Here is a 6,689-nt window from a genome sequence, read left to right as displayed (position 1 = left end):
AGCGTACAGCTGTGATCAGTGTGGCAGAGCTTTTACTCATAGTAGCCACTTACAGAGGCATCTAGTTACCCACTCTGGAATTAAGGCATACAGCTGTGATGAGTGTGGGAAGGATTTTACTGTGAAGGCTTCACTAAAACTTCATCAGGTCATCCACACAGGAGAGAGACCGTTCAGCTGTGACTTGTGTGGAAAGTCTTTTTCCTGGAAGGATTCCCTAAAAACACACCAACTCATCCACAGTGGAGTTAAAGCGTACAGCTGTGATCAGTGTGGCAGAGCTTTTAGTCGCAGTAACTACTTACAGAGTCATCTAGTTACCCACTCTGGAATTAAGGCATACAGCTGTGACATCTGTGGAAAAACTTTCAGCCGGAGAGGGCACCGAAATACACACCTACGCATTCACACCAGACATGATTTGTACTGCTGTGAACAGTGTGGCAAATACTTTGCTACAGACGCACAGTTACAACAACACATGTTTACCCACACTGAGAGACAACCTTATAAATGTGACCTGTGTGAGAAGACTTTTAAATCTCCACATTACCTGAGAGGACACCAACAGATTCACACCAGAAAGAGACTCTACAAGTGCAGTTACTGTGAGGTATGTATTTATATTTTTATTTTGTCATTTTAGCCTGACTGTTTGGAACAACTCTGCTCATTAAAGCAGCTCTTAGGCTACGTTCACGCTGCAGGTCTTAATGCTCAATTCCGATTTTTCGATCAAATCCGATTTTTTTTGTCTGCTTGTTCACACTACAAATAAAATGTGACAGCAAACGCGCTCTAGAGTGAACGTCACACACAACTCGCTCTGTTTAGACCCAGACCAAACAATATTGTTTGACTGATGGCCCTTAATATAAAGACTTCGGACTTTACGTTTCCCAATTTTTGCTTTAAGTTATTTTGTTATTTACATAATAATGTAAATAACCTAATAATGATCCTTACTGCTGTTTTAGAGGAGCGGTGCTTCAAAGGATAGTTGCAGATTTCTGTCAGAATCTGCAGATTATACAGTACCAATAAAATGTTCACGTTTCTCCAACGTTGTCTTCCCAACAGTTTCACTGACACTGACACTGGATGGCCAGGAAGTGTTCACGATGTCGTCTCGGGCGCTTCTCCGGCGCTGATAATTGGCGTCTGTCTTGTGTCAGTGACGTAAAAGACGGATTTAATGCGACATGACCGTTCAAACAGCAGTCGCTTTCTAAGACATCGGATATGTATCGGATTCAGTATCACATACAAAAGTGACCCAGATCGGATTTGACAATATCGGATTTGTGCCGTTCACACTGTCATACCATGATCGGATATGGGTCGCATAGGGTCAAAAATATCGGATTTGATGCGCTTTCGCCTGCAGTGTAAACATAGCCTTAGTGATTATTCAGATTTTCATTTCAGTTATGATTTTAGTATTACTGTAGTATTATGGTGGTAGTATTGTAGTTATTGCAGCCCAGTAAACTGAGTGTGTTAACTGAAACAGTGAAATGTAATTGGACGTCTGCAGAGATGCTCTTTATTTCAGGCGACGTTCAGGATAAAATGTTGAAGGACTGACTTACACTGTCTTTGTGTCTTTGTTTAGAAGCAGAGCGACACAGATGGATCCAGTTCTCAACCCTGTCATCACTGTGGTGGTGGGAAAGACTTTCGTTGTGACCTCTGTGGAAAAACTTTCAGTTGGCAAGCTGCCCTAAAAATACATCAACGTAAACATACTGGAGACAAACTGAAATATTGCAAAGAATGTGGGAGAAGCTTCACCACATCAAGTGACTTAAAACAACATGAACTGATTCACAGTGGGGTTAAAAAGCACCTTTGTGATCAGTGTGGGTCATCCTTCACCACTGCAAGTCAGCTTAAATCACACAAACGAGTCCACACAGGAGAGAAACCATACAAGTGCAGACACTGTGACAAAAGCTTCTCACATTCAAGTAGTTGTAACATTCATGAACGTGCACACATGGAAGGAAACTACAGCTGTGACCAGTGTGACAAGAGCTTCAGGAATCTCAGATCATACTCTGAACACAAACGATCCCACGTTACTAATAAACTGTTTCACTGTTACCAATGTGCCCAAACATTCACCTCATTGTCTGCTCTGTGCAAACATCAGCGTGATCACTCAGGGCTGAAATCACTCCCATCACTGGATCACAGTGAATCTGAAGAGACAGAAAGATCCTCTGGTTTCAGTGTCAGACTCAAAAAGCTTGAGATCAGGCTCCACAGAGTTCAGATAGAATCATTTAAACTTGTGTTGAACTGAACTGGTTGCTGGGCTGAACTTCTACATAATACAGATTTACATGGGATCTTATTTTCTGTCGTTTTACTGAGTCAGTTTTGTCCTTTTTTCTCTGTCCTGGTTTTGCTCGTCTGTAAATAATTGAAACTCAGTCAAATAGTTCATTGTTCTCCAGCAAAACGTTTTGGAAACTCATGTTTAACCTTTAAAACTCTGACATGTTTTAGCACACAAGGCTTCATCAGGCAGTTCACTCATGATTGGACCATGAGAATAAAGGTTTTTAGTTCTTTCAAAGAGAGTCTTGGAGGTGTTTGATGTTTCTGTTTTTTCTACATAAAGGAAGAAACTATTTTTCTTGCTTTATGTAGTGTGGAAGTTTTTAATGTTTCTTTCATCTGTGATGTTCTTGAATGTGTTGACATGAAGATGGTACAAATAAACTGTCCTTTTAGCTTTAGCTCCTAATTTATTCATTATTTATGGATGTAGCACAGCAGCAGTTTCTTGATTAACACATGGAGGGCTCGGGATCTGATGGTAAATAATGTTTTGTGTCCTTGTACACATCATACAGCTCAGCTGCTCCACAGATGTCAGGTTTACACAGTGGGATGGTTTGTAAGAACGCAGCTCTCCTGTGGATAAATCCTTACTCTTAGCCTCAGGACCTCACACAGTCCCAGCAGGTTCGGTCAGAAGATTTATCCCTTATACCAAAACTTCACAGAGTCTCCTTTGCTGTGCTGTTTTCACAAAGAAACATAAACTGAAGACCTGCACTTACAATGTTTAATTAGTTTAGCAGATTCAGTGTCTCCATGATCGAATCTGCAGTTTTTGTGCTGCTGTTGGTAGAAAGCCGGTTAATACTGAAATGAACTGGCTGCATGCATCTCTGAATGTAAATTGGTGCACTATTAATAGATCACTCTGAAACGGTATAGTCACCCTAATTTGCCCACTTAGTAAATCTCACTCATAGCCAAGAAATTGAAATAAGTCTCTACTCTGTGCAAACATCAGCGTGATCACTCAGGGCTGTAATCACTCCCATCACTGGATCACAGTGAATCTGAAGAGACAGAAAGATCCTCTGGTTTCAGTGTCAGACTCAAAAAGCTTGAGATCAGGCTCCACAGAGTTCAGATAGAATCATTTAAACTTGTGTTGAACTGAACTGGTTGCTGGGCTGAACTTCTACATAATACAGATTTACATGGGATCTTATTTTCTGTCGTTTTACTGAGTCAGTTTTGTCCTTTTTTCTCTGTTCTTGTTTTGTTCGTCTGTAAATAATTGAAACTCAGTCAAATAGTTCATTGTTCTCCAGCAAAATGTTTTGGAAACTCATGTTTAACCTTTAAAACTCTGACATGTTTTAGCACACAAGGCTTCATCGGGGAGTTCACTCATGATTGGACCATGAGAATAAAGGTTTTTCAAGTTCAAGTTCAAGTTGGCTTTGTTGTCACTTCAACCATATACAGTTAGTTCACAGTGAAACGAAACAATGTTCCTCCATGACCAAGGTGCTACATGCAACATAAATTTACAACATAAGTTAACAGAAAACACTAAACTAGCTAACTAAGAGGCCTAGTTAGCTGGCTAGCAAAGACCAGACAGACTGACCTAACATAAATTACAACATAAATTAACAAAAACTAACTATCTGCTATCTAAGGAAGACTAGGAAGGAAAGAAGTTAGTGCAAAAAATCCAGTAATAATATTGTGCAAAAGAGCATTTACAGGTTGGTGTATACGATAGTTTGCAAGATGCAAGATGGTGCTGGAGTGACGGCAGCCTTTCCAAGTAGCTCTGCAACACCGTAACTTTTAACTGTGCTAGACTAGTCTTTCAAACTTTTCTAATCTTCCTTTAGTCTCTTTACTTTCTACCTCTTAGATATACTATGGATAACACACTTTTTAAAACTTCTGGAACCAGCTCCTTCATCTACTCAAGAACGGAGCTGCTGGCACTTAACACAAAGGCACAGACCGGCATGAGACACAACATCCCGGCTGAGATAAAGAGGAGCTACAGAGGCTGCAAGGCTGGAGCGGGGAAAGCGGATCACCGGAGGCGATTCAAACCATCAATCCCAACAGTGATCATGGGCAACGTGAACTCGTTACAGAATAAGATTGATGAACTGACTGCTCTGAACAACCACCGACTCTACCGTGAGTGCAGTTTGTTTAACTTCACGGAGACGTAGCTAACCGAGCTAACACGCAGGCTAACGTAGACCTATGTGGATTCACATCCGTGAGAGCCGATAGGGACACACAGGCCAGCGGAAAAAGCAGAGGTGGGGGACTCATTGTCTACATTAACAACAGATATTGTAACCCTGGACACGTCTCCGTTAAAGTATCTGTATGCCGTTTGGACCTGGAGCTGCTAGCCGTTAGCTTGCGGCCATATTATCTACCTCGGGAGTTTAGTCATGTGATCTGTGTGTGTGTTTACATCCCTCCGAGGGCCGACGCAGCAGCTGCCTGTGAGAAAATACACACAGTTACAGCAAGACTGCAGACACAAAACCCAGAGGCTTTCATTATTATATCTGGAGACTTTAACCATGCCACTCTTGATTCTACTCTGGCTGCTTTTCACCAGTTTGTGAATTGTCCCACAAGGAGCAACAGGACAATTGACCTACTGTATGCTAATGTGAGAGATGCATACAGAGCCACCCCCTCCACCCACTAGGGAAGTCAGACCACAACCTGGTTTATCTACAGCCACAATACACACCCCTCGTCCAAAGGCAGCCTGTCACAACACGCTCCATTAGGAGATGGACCCCAGAAAAGGAGGATGCTCTGAGAGACTGCTATGACACCACAGACTGGGATGTGCTTCTGAGCCCACATGGTGAGGACATAGAGGGGGCGACACACTGTCTGACGGACTACCTCAACTTTTGTGTGGACACGGTCGCCCCTGCTAAGACGGTACGGTGTTATCCTAATAACAAACTGTGGGTAACACAGGAAGTCAAAGCTGTCCTCAACATGAAGAAGAAGGCTTTCAGGAGCAAAGTGAAGGAGGAGATGAAAGCAGCACAGCGGGAGGTGAAACGCTGCCTGAGGGAAGCAAAGGACACCTACAGGAGGAAGGTGGAGCAGAAGTTGGAGAGGAACAATATGAGGGAGGTCTGGAATGGTGTGAAAACCATCACAGGCCACAACACCAAGAACAGCACAGTGGGGGGGACTGTGGAGAAGGCAAACAAACTCAACAACTTCTTCAACAGCTTTGACCAGCCCACAACCCCCCCACAATCACTTTCACCTTTACTACAGAGCCCTCTCCCCACTCTCCTACCTACCTCGCTTCCCCCCCTCCCTGACACTATGACATCCCCCACCTCCTCCGTCTCCAAACCCTCTCTAAACAGCTCGACAGCCTCTCTCCCCCCCTTCCAACCATCTCCCAGTGTCACAGTGGATCAGGTCAGGAGACAACTGAGGAAGCTTCGTCCCAGAAAGGCAGCAGGCCCAGACAAGGTGTGTCCTAGGATGCTAAAGGCGTGTGCTGCTGAACTTGGGGAGCCGCTACAACGAGTCTTCAATCTCAGCCTGCGACTGGGGAGAGTGCCCGCCCTATGGAAGACATCCTGCATCGTCCCGGTCCCCAAAAAGAACCGGCCCAATGAGCTGAATGACTTCCGACTGGTGGCACTGACGTCACATCTTATGAAGACTCTAGAGTGGCTTTTCCTCAACCTCCTCCCACCACAGGTACAACATGCCCAGGACCCACTACAGTTCGCCTACAAGGCAGATGTCGGAGTGGAGGATGCCATCCTGTACCTCCTACACAGAGCCCACTCACACCTGGACAAGGGTAAAGGCACGGTCAGGATCCTGTTTCTTGACTTTTCCAGTGCCTTCAATACAATCCGGCCCTGTCCGCTCCAGGAGAAACTAAACAGGATGCAGGTGGACCCCTGCCTGGTCTCTTGGATCTCCGACTACCTCACTGACAGACCACAGTACGTCAGGCTGAAGGACATCACGTCGGACACTGTGGTCAGCAGCACAGGAGCACCACAGGGATCTGTGATGAACACACAAACACACACATCTGGGGGCAGGGATAGCTCAGTAGGTAGAGTGGTGGCCCCATGATCGGAAGGTTGGGGGTTTGATTCCCCTGAACAGTTACCCTAAGGTACCCCTGAGCAAGGTACCGTCCCTACACACTGCTCCCCGGGCGCCCAATGGCTGACCACTGCTTCACTGAGTGAATGGGTTAAATGCAGAGAGGAATTTCCCCACGGGGATCAATAAAGTACACTTTTACATCTACATACACTGACTCAGAATGGAGAGAAATACATGCACAGACGTGCACTCGTTGATTGAGTGAGAAAAGACACAAA

Source organism: Oreochromis niloticus, linkage group LG9 (genome assembly GCF_001858045.2).
Source record: "Oreochromis niloticus isolate F11D_XX linkage group LG9, O_niloticus_UMD_NMBU, whole genome shotgun sequence".
Classification (NCBI taxonomy): domain Eukaryota; kingdom Metazoa; phylum Chordata; class Actinopteri; order Cichliformes; family Cichlidae; genus Oreochromis; species Oreochromis niloticus.
This window is presented reverse-complemented; position numbering follows the sequence as displayed.